The 18,118-nt window shown below is 32.6% G+C and overlaps 1 non-coding gene across 1 annotated transcript; it reads left to right on the top strand.

Annotated features, from left to right (window-relative positions):
- Nucleotides 1-11,339: 11,339 nt before the first annotated feature.
- Nucleotides 11,340-11,429, top strand: LOC113776590. Its single transcript, XR_003469079.1, has one exon. It is a non-coding gene; the product is annotated as a small nucleolar RNA R32/R81/Z41 (small nucleolar RNA).
- Nucleotides 11,430-18,118: the final 6,689 nt, after the last annotated feature.

Here is an 18,118-nt window from a genome sequence, read left to right as displayed (position 1 = left end):
TAATTTTATCAAGATTAAATTCGAATTCGAATTTAATGAACTTTCTATGTAAAATTCTGTAAAACTTGTACTTGAGTTTGAACTTAATCGAACTCAAAAAATTAAAAACTAATTAGTATATATGTTTAAAATAAAAAATATAGACATTTCACTTTAATAAATAATTACAGAAATATGAGATGCATACATGTAACTTCACTGTTAAGGCTGCTGGATTAGCCTGCAAATCCAATGAAATACTGGCCACATGATTCTTTACGTCGCTTTTCGAGTGAAGTCGGCATCTGTCACTGACGGAAATCAATTATCTCATTCTAAACAGAGCTCTTTCCAACTTCTTTTGGAGCTTCAAATGTGTCTTACTTTTTGTGGTTGTTGAAGTACAATTTTTGTTCACTGTTCATGGAAGAAAATGCAGAGAAAACTTTCTTTCTTAATCTAAACAAAATAAATTTGAAGATATTGTTGGAAACTTTTCAAAATTTGTATGATGTACATACATGTAATTAATGTATATTCATTAATGGTTTTGGTACATGTATAGTATTGTGAATGTTTCTAAAATATACATTTATTTATGAATGTATTCATGTATATGGGAATTCTTGAATGAAAGCATAGATTCATGTTTGATCTTAAAGATCATGAGATGCATGAATTAAAATGCATGAATGTGTACACAATACTTTGAATCTATTCATATAAGTATTTAATGAGTCCTTTTGTTTCCCAAACAATCTTCCTATATAAAGAGGTCAAGTAGAGAGTGGTTTGCTGCAGAAAATCACTTTCCTACTATTCTATACTCTCTCAAAAAGCACTCCTTAGTTCACAAAGGGTTTGTCTTGCTTTGTGCAAGAGTTTAAGACAAACAAACTTCATCTTATCCTAAAGGATATTTGTCCAAGGTTATTGCATGTTATACCGGACAAATAAAGCCTAAAGGAAAGTGATATCTATCACGATTTGAAGCCGATTCTTGTTACAATATTTGCCAGTTCTTTACAATTTTTCCAACAGATATGATTTGCCGCGAATTCCTTAAAATGCTGGAAATACGGAATGGAAAAGGCGAAATGAGCCATATGAACACATTTTTGTTATGTCTTTCTTTTTTAAAAAAAATTATTTCTAGCAGGAGAGGAATGGAATTTAAAAGATGGGAATTGGAAAGGAGGATTAGATTCCAGAACTTTTAAATTCTGAAATCTCAACCTTAACCACTATATTTCCTCTTTAATCTAATACATCATATATACTGGTGTGCCTACACACACAAGAAAAATATGCACAGTAAAAAAACACGTGACCATATTCCTCTTAGTCTAAATTCATAAGTAGCTGATAAAGTTTACTCCTTAAAGGATACAAAAAATTTGCGGAAAGAACTATTCAAAATGCCAATTTTCTTTGTTCCTTTTTTGTCTCTCCTTTTTTTTCTTTCCAATGCTCTTCCTTTTATAAAAATTAAAAAAAAAAAATCAAGCATGCCTTTTGAGGATAACAAGTGAAAGTGTTCTCGAGTGACAATAAATAATAAAAAAGCGAAAATATTCAAAATCGTAATGCAAAATTGCACACCCTTTGCAGATAATTGGTGAAAATGTTCAAACTTCTCCTTAGTATCAAGCATAAATCCAGCTGCGCCACTGGACTTGCCTTAAAATAACCTTCCCTCCTTCGAATAGGTAAGCATGTATATACCAGGAGAGAGCTCCAAACATATTACTTGATAATGGAAAGGTCAGCTATCTGTTTTTGTTTAAAAAAAAAAAAACGGAATGACAAATTGTGTTCGTAATTCAAATCAATTTGACTTCTCACCTCTTGGGATGTTAGCTTTATCTGGATACATGATGATTGATCCCAATGAGGTCCCATGGGCGGTAGCCATTTACACATTACTTCTCCAACACTCAAATTCTTCTATCATCCATACACTGAAAATCGACATGAATCAGATATAAGCCAAAGTTTTTGAAACCCCAGAAAGTAATTTAGATAACACTAAAATCAGTATGATGAAAACACACTGGATATTAGACCTCCTCATGTAATACTTGAATAATAAAGGACTAATTTCATTATGTGATGCAGAGAAATTTTATAGTAATATATAGCAAGCATGCTATATCCATAAGTGGCTTATATATATATATATATATATATATATATATATATCATGAACAGGCTTATTCACAACAAACATTCTAAGAACATTTATTTCTGGTAAATAATAACCTTAATTTAAATTCTTGGTAAGATAATAAGTAGAAGGTGAATGATAACTATAACCATGATTTCTTGCATGAAATATCTTATATATGCTTATTAATATAATATCAATATGCTTTTTAAAACCAACTTTTGGAAAATTTCGCTTTATGGAAAATAATCACAAAGAATACATTGTCTAATGAGCAAAACACAAGCAATTTTCCATTCTTGTCATCAGACATTTGTACCTGGAAGTCATCCTTAGCTTTTAAACTTGTTCCAGTAGTAAATTTGACCGAAAAGGCCATTATAGTTCTTGTTATTCAGAATAAACTACTTTGTTCCTTGTTGGGGGATGGTTTTGGGGGGGGGGGGGGGGGGGGGGGGGGGGAGTAGTGAGATGATAGAGATTGTAGGGTAAGAGATCTTAGATTCAAAACCTCCCACTTACAAAAAGGCAAAAAAAAAAATACTTTATTCCTTGAACTATAGCATTTTAGTTATGATTAATTTTTTATACATTGACATAGTAAAAACTCATGCAAGCAGGTTTAAGATGCAATCCACGATTTCAAATATAAGTACAAGGCACTCATTAAGAGCGGAGATATTAGTTTTTTGAAAAAAGTGTAGCTAATTTGAAAAAGTCTATAAATATAGGAGCGCAATAATTGTAATTGTGTTTACATCATATGTTAGGTCTAACTTATATGTGCTAACGAATATATACTGGAAAAATGCTAATTCTTTTATCATCTCAAAATGGAAATCTCAATGTTGTCCAGTGGGGAAAAATTAGAATCTTGATTTCTGTTCCCCTTTAAGTTGTTTTATTACAAGCAGGGCAATCAGGAACAAATCTTGGGAAATCAGGAAAAATAAATAAAAAAAAGAGGTGCAAAAATGAAAAAAAGCTAACTCCGGTACGTAGCAGGATGTGTTATGGAGAACTTGTCTTGGTCTGGAATCCTCGTACAAAGCCTCGACCTTTTTTTAAAAAATATATATTGAAATTGTGGTCAAGAGGCCAGCTATAGGATACTATTCGAATAGGACACATCCATAAGATTCATACTAACAAAGATTTTACTGTGTAGAACTAAGTTAGTAGTTAGAGGACGAGTTTTAGAGTTTTCTCTTTTTGAGATTCAAAATTCGAATTGTATACTTAATAGTTGCGATGAAAAGAGTGTGGAGAGGGATGGGAAGGTAAAATGATTATTGTTATCCATTCTAATACTGCCAGTCTAAGTACAATTAATATCGGAGTTCTAATGAAATTCGGTGCATTAATGCCGATATCAATAAAGAAAATGTTATTGTTACAGTATGGCACCATAAAAGCAAGAGCAACACCATTGTTTCAACTTGAACATAGTGAGAGCAGATATGTTGATGTAATATTTTGTGCTTCCTGACAATACCCTCATTAAATAAGTGACCTAATGCCTTTTAATTTTCCATAACTTCCTCTCCTCAATTTATTTTGATTCTCTAAATTCATGTAGTAACTTCTCTTAATTTTCCTAAATTTAAACCCACAAAGAGTGTACCCTTCCCACTACTAATTAGATAATCCTTCAACCAACTATTTTTTCAAGTTCATAGATTCGTTATCATACTTTTCAAAAAATGAGGTAAAATATTTTGGATTTTTCTAACAGGTGCCCATAGGGCATTCATTATCACACTTAATAATCACATAACCTATCATGTATATATACACACTAACAATTATTACCCTCCCATATATTTATATACTTTTCCTAATTAATCTTACTTACCCTCTCTTGTATTTATTTACTTTTCCTAATTAATCTTACATTTTTAAATATATAACATCTGAAATATATTTTAATAAGGCACCCATTAGAAAGACCCAAATATTTTCATGAACTGAAATGCTCGTGTATTGGATCTGTTATCCAAATACTGATATAGATGCTAATGTACTGAAGTATCAGCCCGTTGCCTGATGTAACTTTTCCATTCACAGTTTCTAAAACATCTGTGGAGAGAAAATTTGGTAACCAATTCTAGCAGCATTAATTCGATAAATACACAATTAATGATGCAAATTTTCTTACTATTCTTATTAGACATGATAAATTTTATGAAATCACATCTCAATTTTGATAGGGGGAAATACCTCGAGAGAATCCATCAAAGAACCCAATATGTAAGTCAGAAATCCAACTCTGATCCAAAAACTTAAATCATTAGGTTTTTGGACCCTTATTTACATATTAATCACTCTTTCTCCATCTCTCGGACTAATATGGGATGTAAACTTTTTATTCATGAATCTAACAAATCTCCCTTTTCACGAGTAACCCCCACATTAAATCCAAATTTATAAGCCCTTCTTCGATCCCATTTTAATACTCAACGCAAACCTACCTTATCACATAAGATCACCTCTTCTCCCAAATATGGACCCACTCTTCTCCAATATCAAAACTGAATTTTTTTGGACCTCTGCCAACCCTTGGCTCCATCTTACACCAACTGGACCCCCTGCCAAACCTATGGCACACCTGGTCCAACACTAGCCAAACTCCTTAACACTTTGATCTACTATCAAGAAAAGAATTTTCACCGATCCAACTCCGAAAAGAATCCACTTGCCCATGAGTAGTCTAGTCTCACAACCTGAAGTTTTGATACCAATTTGATATGAGAAAATACCTCGAAAGAATCCACCAAAGAGCCCAATATGTAAGTCAGGAACCCAATTCTAACCCAAAATCTTAAGTCGTTAGATTTTGGACCCTTACTTACATATTAATCACTCTTTCTCCATCTCTCGGACCAATGTGGAATATAATCTTTTTTGCTCATGAATCTAACAAGTTTTAGTGATTTACTTACTAAAGTAACGTATACTATATGATTAATACAATAAACACAAGATTTGGCATTAATAATCAAATCTTTACGTTGGTTAAAGTTTCAATATAAATAAGACCATCTGGAACACTTTGTAGGATGTAGTATTCTAGCTTAACCAAAAGCAAGAAAGACAAAAAAACCAAAAACAAGAAGATGGCAAAGGCATTGATGTTTTTTCTGCTCTTGATGACCTTTGATTATCGTGCCACAGGTACACTATATAGGTTACGACGTGTGTTTGCTTTCTTGCTAAAGTGAAATGCACAGTTATACATTTTTATGATGCAAAAACAAAAAAAAAGAGGAACAAAAAATTTTAAAATTGCAATTAATAGCTTAATCCTGATAGATTATCACTGGAAGTATTGAAGTGATTTTCTAGGTTGCAATTAGTTACTGTACATAGTTTTTTTTTCCAGTATTGAATATTGTCCATTTTCAAAGATTAGCTTAATCCTGATAGATTATCACTGGAAGTATTGAAATCATTTTCCAAGTTGCAATTAGTTACTGTACATAGTTTTTTTTTTCAGTATTGAATATTGTCCATGTCAAAGATAAGCAATATAAATTATTTTCAAGAACCACACAGATAAAATTTTGTTCAAAATTTTTAGTTACCATAAGTTTTTTTTTTCAAATACGAACAAATATTAGATCGATCCACAATTGAAGCTTCCGAAAACACACACACACACAAAGAAACGAAGAACAAAAGAATTGACCATTTGGTTTGACATCCATGGGTAACTTTCTCCTTAATTCGTCTTTACTAAATTCATGATAAATAGCAAGTAGATTTTTGTGTGATTACTTTTCTAGGCTATTATATCCATATTATAGACTAACATTTTCCATTTTCAAATGCAGTAGAGGGAATTCGAACCATGGCTTTGGACCATCCTGACATTGTTTGCTAACTCCATTTTCCTGGACCGTGTGATGTTAAGTCCAATTTACCATGCCCAGATCTTTGTAAATCGAAAACTCCAAAAGATTGGAGCTATATTTCTGGCTATTTTCTGGGAAATTCTACCGAGTCCAATTGTCTTTGTGAGAATGAATGTTAGAAGAAGCCGATGTGTTTACATCTTGAAACTCTACATTTTTCATTAATAAAGACTAATAAATTTTCTTGATTTTAAGCTTTGTTGCAATGCCAAAAAAAAAAAGGAAACCTTTGTTGGAATTTTTATAGCTGGACATGCAACACACCAGTTGAGTTTATGATTTTAAAACCAAAAGGGGTAATTTTTGCCAAGTGCCAGGTCGGGGTATTAAGTATTAACCCTTCCAAGACTTTAAAAAATATATTTCTTGCATTCTAAAAGTGAAAAGTTCCTAGATAAGTCTTTAAGAAAAATACATTAAAAAAATTACATTATATTCTCAGGGGTGAGATGGATTGGGTGGTATGGAGGTAGGGAGTATAAGTGAGAGGTTCTGAATTCGAATCCTCTTATTTACACTAAAAGAAAAAATTACATTATATTCCCTTCGCTTCCCTACTCTCTCACCCTGCCCCAGAAAGATTTTTGTAAAAGTAGAGCCTTTATCGATTTGTCAAACTAATATTTGCCCTCTGGTCCCAGTGCCTAAATCCTTCTCAGTCCACTACTGCATCTTAGAGTTCTGCATTCAAATTTGATTGACAGCAAACATTTTGATAGATGAACATACCAAATGCAAATGATAGCTCAACATTTAAAAAAAAAAAAACCCGAGAAACCAATTACATAGCAGTCTACCAAGAAGAGGTATAATAGTTCTTTTGAAAATTCCTCTAAAGGAAAAATTTTTAGAATCTGCAAATACAAAGAATCTCATATGTAATATCGAATAATTGTATTCAACAAAAATATTCGGAACTGAATTTTATACAAACTTGTATGCACATTTTCACAGGGATGACATCGATTGTGATGATTTTGTTAGCTTGATTTCAATCTTATACAGAACCTATGCATAGACCAAGCCAAAAGGAGCGTATCATATATACTCCTTATGTTGGTTCTCAATAACTATTAAGCCAGCTGACACAATTTTTTATTTTTTTTGCTTAAAATTTGAATGAATTCGACTCCAATCATTACCACGGTTAGACTATATTCTTTGGATCATAATCCATAAGTTGCATAGTTTGTTTTTACAAACCACCTATTAATATAATCCTTATTGAGATTTTACACACGCGGGATTCTTGTTAAGGATGTCAATGCTTGGTTTGGGTTGAAATTTCCGAGGCTCAACTTCATAAGAGATAATTTGGTTGGATACAAACTCTAATAGCGCTAGAGGTAAAACCCATACCGGAGCCTAAATGAATTTGGGCTTGGGGATCTAATTCGTCATTAGACCATCTTAGATCCACACCAAAATTAATTTGTTTAGATTCAAACCCGGGTCCAAAGGTGTTCAAGGGACCTAACGGGTACGGACCCATGACTATCCATAATTTCACACAATTCTTGTGACTTTGGGTCATTGACCTATTTTATTTACCATGATTAGTGTTCTACAAAAAGTCGTCTGAGAAAAAATTTAAATTTTAATAGTTTTGAAACTTCCTTGAGGAAAAGTATATTCTGATTAACAAAATATATGGTGAAAGAATGACAAAGATTCTTCCAAAAATAAATGCGTTAACATGAATATATGTAGTAACTATAATACAAAACATGCCTATGTACATATACATATATGTATGTATGCACTATTATGTATACAACATTCTATGTGGTATTATCTAAATACATATAAATGGGTGAAAATTTATATATGTGCTATTATGTTAATACTATTTTGTGTTATTATCTATGCATTATAGGCTGAGTTTGGGTTGGGTTTAGATGGTAAAAATTTAGATCCCAACCAAACACATACGTTGTCACCCTAAATTTGAGAAATACTTCATGGGCCACACTTTTTGATTTCCAACTAAAACATTTCCATTTTCGCATTTTATACCAAATGTAATTATAAGTACGGCTGGCAATGCTGTCAGAGCAATAATATTCTTGCCAGAACAATATTTATCCAAATACCAACATTACTCTCAACTATTCAACACCATATATTCTCATTGATTCTCTTGGGCCCATTATCCGCCAATTATTTCTTTCGTCTCTCTCTAGTTAATTGAATAGCTTCCCTACTTCTTCTATCTCTTTAATTTGTTTATCTATTATTTTCATAACTCATTGATTTGGTTTTGAGTTTTTTACCATATTTTTTTCTTAGATTGTAATTCTTTTACTTTAAAGCACTCTTATTTTTAATTTTCAAAGTTGTACTTAAAAGTTATTTTTTTTGCAAATGCGATATGATTTAACTAAAACAACTAACAATCTAAAATGAAAATAGTCCAAAAAAATGTACACACACTTTTCCTTCTATATTCATGAGATATAGAACATAATACAATTAAAAATAAATTTAATCTAGTTATTAGAAAATATGGACACATGAAAATCAAGATTCATATAATAATTAGAAAAGCGGAAAAGATAGTGAAGTTTATAAGAAGATCAATTGCACACTAATACATTAAACAAGCAAAATTCAAAGAAATAAAGCATGTTGCATACATCATAGGATTGAGTTTGAATGACATTATAAAACCAATCGCATAGTTTTTCCATGATCTTTAATAAAAAAAATACGAATTAAAAAAAGATAGTAGACCCTCAAGGTTCTAATTTTATAATATGCAAAAAATGACTTTAGTATGGATGAGTAGATGTGGCCTAATGACCTCCCTCTTCTCTTGCTAATGAATATGAGCTTGTCCACTAAAGCAACCATTACACCGTAAAGATTTAAAGTTTAGTTAAAATTGATGAAGCCATTCAAAAGCAGGTAAAGCACTCATAATAAGAAGCACCTGGAATATGGAGGAGTTATAAGCAAATTGATGAAATTTGTAATAATGTGCTGATAGTGATGGAAAACATAATGGAATAAAAGAAAAAATTGTAAGCAGAGATTATTTAATAGAAAACATAATGGAATAAAAGCAAAAAAGGAAGAAAAAAAGAAACACTTACTGATAGTGATGGAAAAATAGCAAGAGCAAAGCGGAGAAGAGTATTATGCAAAAGATCTTGAACCACACACTACAAAAGTCTCAACAAAATGAAACCAAATTGTAAAATAGGAAATAGCTAGGGAGAGAGATTGGAAGGCAAGAATTGGAGAGGAAGTGAGAGAAGTAGACAAAACCTCGTTCTGTCAATGAGAAAGAGAAAGAAAATGAGTAATTCGTGGATAATGAGTTCAAAAACAACAATTAAAATATAAGGCATTAACTAATTGAGAGTAATGTTCGTGTTTGGATAAATATTACTCTGACAAGAAGATTATGGCTTTAGCAGTATCGCTAGCCAATTAGTACTCATCAATTCTATTGCCCTATGAGTATTAATCACAATTATATAATTAATGTTTCAAAAAAATGTACCAAGGCTAAAACTGGTGCAGTACAGTTCTAGTTTGAAAACCAGCATTTACTTCATTTTTCCATTCAAATGGATCCTTATCTAACAAGTCAGTTAATATTCAAATGGTTAATTTTATATGCTAGAAGTATGCTAAGAGGTCATGCTTTGCAATGTAGAAATGATCAGAAGCCATTTCGTTGTCAGTCATTATATGTAGAAAATAATCTAATTGACTAGAAACGAAGATGGATTTGGAGAGTTTGGCTGGTAAAGGGAGTGTAGTCTCAAGGTTCTCAAAACACTTCGGAGGTCAGATGGGTGAGTTTTTACTCAAGGACTTAAACTGGGATGATCTTAAAAAAACCAGACATAATCAAGGATTGTGCAACAAAAAGATTCATGGTGCTTCTAAGGCCAATAGTTCATTAATCATTACTCAATGAAAATGGTAGAATTTGGATTCCTACAAACCTATTTGTGTTACAAAATACAAAATTTGTCTTTGATTAATCAACCATACACTTCTTGTAATACAAAATTTGTCTTTGATTGTCATGTCATTTAATTTAGGCTAAAAAACGCAACCACTCAAAGATAGTCTTTTTGAAAGATAGAATTTAGATGCATATTTTGCTAAATTCACATGGAAATTAACCAGTGAAGTGCATGTATACAAAGTAGAGAATTTGTAGTGGTGTAGCTGATTCATAATTATCTTCTGTTTGAGTGGATAAGATTTGTACGCGTGCATTTGTGGCTTTCCTGATTAGGACAACTAGCCCTCTAAAAGGATCTCTTAAAAATCAAGTCTCCAGATGGATTTTCTAGCTTGAACCTAGTCAGAATTATGTAGCAAGTGAAAAGATAAGAATAAACCTACTATCCTTGTACCCTCTAGAGCTCAACCACTTGTATCCAACTCTCAAATCCTTAACTCCCAAGTTTATCAACAAAATTATGGTTTTTAATGCAACTAGAAAGTGATGTGAATTGCTTGGACAAACAATCCCGCAGTTTTTAGTATGTTTAACATGGATAATTACCAGATTTATGTTTCTAGCTGACTAGGTTTAGCAGTTGTATGCTTCTGCCAAATTAACATGCATGAGATTGACAGATTCGCCATTCTTTTTTTATATGGACAAATAATATCATTATATTCGTGAACAAAAAGTTGAAAAAGAGAGATCAAACAGGATACCTACTGAGTGAAAAGGTTGAAGAAAGATGACCTCTCAAGTTTTGTTGGTTATCTATCTTTCATCTGACCCTATATCGTGACTAGGTTCATCCATTCTCCAGAAAACAGCATGTGGCTTGTGAATAGTAATTACATGCAGAGACTGCATGTGTGGAGACCGGAGAGCCCTATAAATGGAGTGACCTAACAAGGGGCAAAAGCATAGATTAGATAATAGAGCATTAGATGTTCTCTAGAGTTCCCTCGAAACACTTCAATGGGGACAATTATTTTCTGTCTCAGTTAGGCCAAAGAATTCAGCCTAGTGAAGTGTTTGGGGGAACTCCTGAGTTCATTTGATACATATCAACAATTTTGACAAAGTGATTTTTTTTATAGGCGCTCTTAGAAGACCTCATCATTATTCTCTCTCCAGTGTTTTTTTTTTGTTATTTTTATCTTTTTCAATACTGGATAAATTTTTTTCAACAAATTTCTCTCTTAGCCCTCCGTGGATGCTTTTTCATGTTAAACAACTATGTAAATCTCTTACCTTTTATCTTTTGCACTTGCAGGTATGTTAGGAAGGTTTCAACCTTGTATATTAAGGAGGATGAATATGATGAAAGTAATAAAAGGTATTGATGAAATTTCTTCATTTTATTTATAATAGTCTTTGCTACGTTCTTTCTGATTCATTCTCCAAATTAATAGAGGAAAAAAAAACATATTTCCACTTAAACTAAAGAAAACGTACAAGCAAAACAGATGCCCGTGCAAAGCACTAGGTGACAATTAGTTAGTAATGAGATAGTTGGCATGGCCACATTCCAAAGCATCTTTTGCATAAATTAATTATTTGTACGATAACATAACAACTAGTTGAATTTTGAAGCTCTTGTTTTGGTAAGTTAGGGAAAGGAAAAATTCGTGAACTATTTTGTCTTTAAAGCTTGGTTAGTTAACTTCATATTTTGATGCTCCATTTTAGAAAAAAGGAAAATGGCCATTTTGGTCCATTATCTTCGGAGTTTTGATCAATTTAGTCCCTTATTCATCGCTGCAGCCATTTTAGTTTTTTATCTTTACAAAAAAAAAGAGATAATCTAGGATATCAAACAGAAAAAATGAAAATCTCTAATGGAATTAGTTAAGGCAAGCCATGTGAAGTGCTAAAAATGACTATTTTGGTCTATTACCTTCAAGATCTTGTCTAATTTTATCTTTTCAGTAATTTAAACTCGCATTTTCACAAAATAAAATCAATATAGGACTTTTAATGAGAAACTAGAAAACCATAATAGACATATAAGGGACAAATTTGGACACAATTTTAAAGATGATGGACCAAAACCATCATTTCTAATAATGCACATGCCTTATGTGCGAGTAATTAAGTTAAAAATTTCTAATGTTCCATTAGAGGTCCTAAATTGGCATTTTTTGTAAAGATAAGAGACTCTAATGGTCATGAAGATAGACAAGGGACCAAATTGGCAAAAATCCAAAATATGAAGAACCAAAATGGCCATTTTCCTAAAAAAATGTGAAGACTATTATGAGCATTACTCCCCACACTACACATACTCCCTCTGTCCCAATATTAGAGTCATTTTATGGAAATAATTTTTTACGGAGACATGGTAATCATATGTCTAGATGAGGTGGCATTAATAAATTGACAAAAGTGTCCTTTGAATTCAAAATATTCTCTTAATAGATGTGTATTGAGATTTTAAAAGTTGCTTTTCAAATGACAGGATTGAAAAGTATGTGTTAAATTTGAAATGATGACTCATATTTTGAGACATCAATAAAGTGAAAATATGACAATAACAATAGGATGGAAGGAGTAACGAGAATTATAGAAATTCAAAGTGGTAGATTATTAATTTAATACACATATACTTCTACACTAATATGCGTTTAAGTATATATTAATTTTCTTTCGTATAACATCATGACTCCGCCAGTAATTCACTTGACAACTCCAATTATTTCTATGAACAATCTATGCTTTAAAATGTTCTCAGAAACAGATACGAAGACGATATGACCTCATGCTGAATGTTGAGTTACGCTTCCCCTTCCCAGTTGTTAACTGTTGAGTTTAGTCATGAAAATGAGCAATATCTGATCACTTAGGTGGCAAAATTAATAATTGCAGCTTCATGTGTTTACGTGTTTTTTTCACTTTGAGAAGCACTACGGCACAACAAAATGGTATTGTTAGTCTACATGGATGTCAAACATTTTAGATGTATGCTCTCAATTCCAAAAAGCTAGTTGAAAACAATTCAATTAAATTTGAAAAACCAATTTGGGAAAGATTTAGTCAAGGTTCAACCAGTGATTCAAGCATCTTAAATTTCAGAAATTTTCCCTCGAATAACTAGCTTCTTGTCATCCAATAGCTTAAGAGTAACATAAAAGAAAATTAATAGATACTTAGAATCATATTAGGGCAGAAATATATGCGTCTTAAACTGATATTTTACCATTATGAATTTTTATAATCCCTTTGTGTGTGGGGTAGTATAACTTTTGAAAAATTGTTGTTGACTGATGTGGCTAATAAAGTTATCTTGAAAGCTGTTACACGATTTCAAGGTACATCTAAATCGTGGTAAGCTCAAACAAACAACTCATATTTCATCAAGATGGTTATGGCATAACAAAGGACTAATACATGGATAAATTAAGTTTATACTTTCGTTTGAGTTTTTAATTATAGACACATACAAACAAGGTTTATTATTATAATATAAAACATGATATTTATGAAGTTCTGGACATTATGGGTGTCAAATTCATGGGTCATGCTATGGCCTAATATGTCGAGGTTTGCTTTCCAAATTTGCAATTTTACCTCTTACCATTACGAAATCTTTTAACTCAAAAGTGGTTTCCAAAATGGTATCTTGGAGGGACTATTTATGACTATGGTTTTATGTATAATGAAAGTCAGTGGTGACTATATTTTAGTAGTTTAGGTGAAATTCCTTATATCGAAATGATTTTTATAGCTTTAAAACAAATTCTTGGATAAGGGTTTTGGATTCAACATTTGAGGGTGTGGTAGCTTCTGATGATGAATTTATAGGTTTTTGGGATGGTAAAGCTTTGTATTAGCTTATGAGAGATTGGAATTTCATTGATACTTTTGTTGTTGCCTTTAATCTTCAAACTAAGGGTCCGTTTGGTTGGACTAGGAAAATATTTTCCATCGAAGTCATTTTCCTGTAAAATCACTTCCTTCTCCATAATTTTCTAGCGTTTGGTTATTAAGTGAAAATATTTTCCAAATTCCTTTTTTCATAATTTTCCGATGTTTGGTTTGTCAATGAAAATATTTTCTGATATGTTTGTTGATATGTTGTAAATATTTTTCTACTCTCAAAACATTCATTTCATTACAAGTTAATTTTAGTTTCTATCCATTATAATCATATTATCATTTCTATAAAATATTTATTCATATTACAGCATGAATTCTTAAATGGAATTATTAATTATACTAATGAATTGGCTGGGAAAGAAGAGTTAAAAATCAAACGAAAACCTAGCTGAACACTATTCTTTATTGGTATAGTATCATATCATTATGTTGTTCTTTTGAAAAGGGAAAAGAACCTAAATGCAGAGAATCCTATATTGGAATATAAAAAGTGATAAAAGGGAGAAGAACCTAAATGCAGAGAATCCTATATTGGAATATAAACCAAGCTCTAGAATCAAAAACCTTATTCATGGTACAGAATTAGAACCGTTGGTACACACAAGCACCCTAATCAAGCCTAGAGTGACTCAAATCCCTGCTTTAAATATTGTTGGCCTCAGTTGGATCAAAAATCTGGAACAATTCAATACATACATAGGCAATTCTGCTGCTAGGACTGAAGTGGCAGCACCAATTACAATAGCATCCTCATCATCATCACTACCGGGATCCATCTATGAAAATTTAATATAACTATTAATTGATTGCATGCATATAATCGTTAATTAAGTGAACTATGGCAACTAAAGGTAGCAAATTAAAGGTACATGATACCAGAAGTCGTTGGCACTATGTAGTTAGTACCTCATGACAAAGGTACAAAACTAATCAAAGTTGACCGAACTGATAAAACTACAATACAAAAGCAAACTGTTTCTGCCCAATCTGCTTGTGTCCCTTTTCTGCTAAAATATTTGATGCAAAGCCACTGAATATACATGATAGAGAGAAAATGGGAGGGAGGGAGAGAGCGCACAGAGGGCATGTAGCAATCAAAAAGGTTTTGCCTATTCCAACGTACAAGGGATTAGAATACCATGCCAACAACCATCTTCAATCTGCAAATCATGATAAGATATTTCCAAAGTCTTACCATAAAGTCTATAATACATATGGTAGTAGATGATTTTCCACTATATTGAAATGGCACTTAAGAGGGGTGTTAAGCATGATTCCTAAACTACTAAAAGCTGAATACTGAAGAGTTGACTGACAATCATGACCCAAGAAAGAATGTCCACAAATCCAAAGCTTAGACCTCTCAGTCAGTCAAATGTTAAATGATGCACACATCTATAACCAACTTGTACAAGTCAAAAGCATAAGAAGGACTCTATATTACTTAATTGCAAGTAGCATATCAAACAAAAAGGTCAATGCCCAAATGCAAAATAACATAACAAGCAATTTAGCCTGTCAAGCTTTTGCTTTTGCCAGTTGCTATATCTCGGAAAGTAATTTTGTTAACTAGACACCAAAAAGATGCAACTGTAAAAAGCTTTATTTCTGGATATGTAAAGACTAATCCAAGAAATTTAGAAGGCAACTTTCATGGTCCAAGTATACAAAACTTAAGTTCTTCAAGTGCTGCACCGTCTTCTCCAAAACCCGAAACTTAGAAAGCTGTGCAATTTTCTCTCAAAATCAACCTTTATTTATGCTGTATAAACTAGAATCCATAAATAATTTTTGCCACAAAATGTGCAGCCAGGTCATCAACCAACTTGATATTTGGTATCTGGTAACGAAAACTAATTATCATCTTCTTTAAGGACCAACTTAAGCAACAAGCCAAGCAGAATACCACAAAACATGCAGTCATTTAAGACACAAAATTGAAGAAAGAATAATTCGACTTTGACGTAAGCAGATGATCAACTTAAGTAACAAGCCAAGGAGAATACCTCAGTATAACCATTACCAATACCCATACCTTTTGAATCAGAAAATAATCATAACTGAAACCTTTATCCTAGGAATTTACATCAATACACAACTTGCAGCAACACCAACACCGCTATTGTCAACATTATGCAGTTAGGTCTGCAACATTGATTCTAACAACTATGTCTTCTTTTGACAACTATGGTTCCAGACAGAAAAAAACAGAGCACTCTCCAAGGGTCAGTTTCCACCAAGAGAAAATTGCTTAGTGTCTTTAAATAGACCCAATCAACATCTTGTTCATCTGATCATACTACAAGCAATAACCACTGATTACAACAAAAACAAGAATGTAAGCTTAATGAAACAGTCCAAGCTCCCATGTCCATTGTGCAGCTTCATAAAAATCATTAAAGGACATTGCTCTAAACAAACTAGTATACAACACTAGAACACCAGCAAATGCCAACAATTGAAATCCACAAGAAGCTTAGGAGGACAAAATGATAATCCATCAACAACAGTAACAAACATATTGATAGGGTGCATTTTAGTGGGATATTTTGGGCATTATTGCACAATTGTTTGACTAAATATCTCATTAATTGGGTGGATTCTACTGATATGTTGTTTTGGTGCCAATTGCAGGAGTTGATGCTGAAAAGTGCTTAAAATCGAAATTTGGATGATTCGTCGTACGTGGGCCACTTCAAGCAGTGGGGTCCACTTAAGAAACTGAAGAAACTAATTGTAATAGACTTTATTTTATTTTATTTTTAGGGAGTTTTGTTTTAATTTTTGGAAGACCAATTTCTGATAAGGGAAAATCTCCTCCTTGAATTTCGGTGGGACCAAATACTAGTGAGAGGAGTATTAGACTCCGGGAGGTCAGCTTTTGATGGGAGAGTTGATTTTCCGCTTGGCTTAGGTTTTCTTTGGGTTGTTGCTTTTGGAATTGGGGGTGGGGGTGGCCTGGAGCTTTGTAGAGAGGCAGGAGACAAAAGCCTCCGTTATTGACTTTGTGTTGTTTTTTATTTCCATCTTTGGTTGACTTTGGCAATCCCAATTCTATTGTGGGTTGATTGAAATTGAAAGAACAAAAGAAGCAAAGCCTTTCTCGTACGTTTGTGAGCAATTAGGAGAAGAAAACAATTGAGCCGCCATTATTGACCCTTGGGGCTTTGCTTTTCAATTGGCTTTGACCGAAAGTGAAAGAGGGCATCAGACTCTCTTTTACGTTGGATTTTTGGAGATAATTGGATGTAATAAAATCCTTTGTCTTTTTTCCTCCTGTTGTTGACCGAAGTTGGAGGAGACAGTGCGCGAATCTTTCCCAAATCAACACACGCGATTTGTCCTCCATTGATGGAGGACTAATTCCATAATTCTAGTCAAGGGGGCAACTGACGAATTGGTTCAACGATTACTGTGAGATCTAAACCATTTTTAATTATTTTCTTCATTTATTGATATTTATATGTTCCTTGATTTTAATTGTTATAGCCTTGTGTATGATTGGTTAGTGCGCAATAATTAATTATTCATATAGGCTATTCCGTTAAATAGGGGTAATTGAATCCGTAATTATTCGTTATCTCTATCTTAGTAGCAACTGGCGTAATCGGGTTTATGTCAGGGGAACATATGATCTAATTTAAACAAATTCTCGTAGCGTGTTTGTTAGTTAGGATTGGGCCTTTCTAAGTGTTAATGCAAGCTAGAAATTAAATCCTACGGTCGTACCTAGGGTTGTTTTTTGGTTAGAAAAATAGTTAACGGTCGTACCTTAGCAATCGATAAATTAAGGAAGGGTTGGTTGTTTATCGCGTGCATGACAGTTATAACTAATCTATTAATAAATGTCAGAATTATCTGTGAATCGATGATCAGTGCATGAACCATTTCTGAAGTGTACCCTTGGCTAGAACTCTCCTAATTATTTCCTTTAATCAATTATTTTTTAGCAGTTAAATTATTTAGTTAGCATTTTATTCTAAAACCCCCTATTTGTTTTGACTTGAAGAGAAATAAATTTCTCGCTAGTCCCTAAGGAGACGACCCTACCTGCCACTGTCTACTAGTTAGTGAAATCAGTTAAATAATTAATTCAGGTATATCGGATTAAGCAAACTTTTTGGGAACAGGGTGAATCAAGTAATCTATTGCACACCTAGAGTCCCTACTCCAGTACTAGAATTGATTATTGACTGTTTCAGGTGGTAGTTA

The sequence above is a fragment of the Coffea eugenioides genome, chromosome 6 (genome assembly GCF_003713205.1).
Source record: "Coffea eugenioides isolate CCC68of chromosome 6, Ceug_1.0, whole genome shotgun sequence".
In the NCBI taxonomy this organism is placed as follows: domain Eukaryota; kingdom Viridiplantae; phylum Streptophyta; class Magnoliopsida; order Gentianales; family Rubiaceae; genus Coffea; species Coffea eugenioides.
Note: the sequence above shows the minus strand (reverse complement) of the source record. Positions and strands in the feature narration are given on the sequence as shown.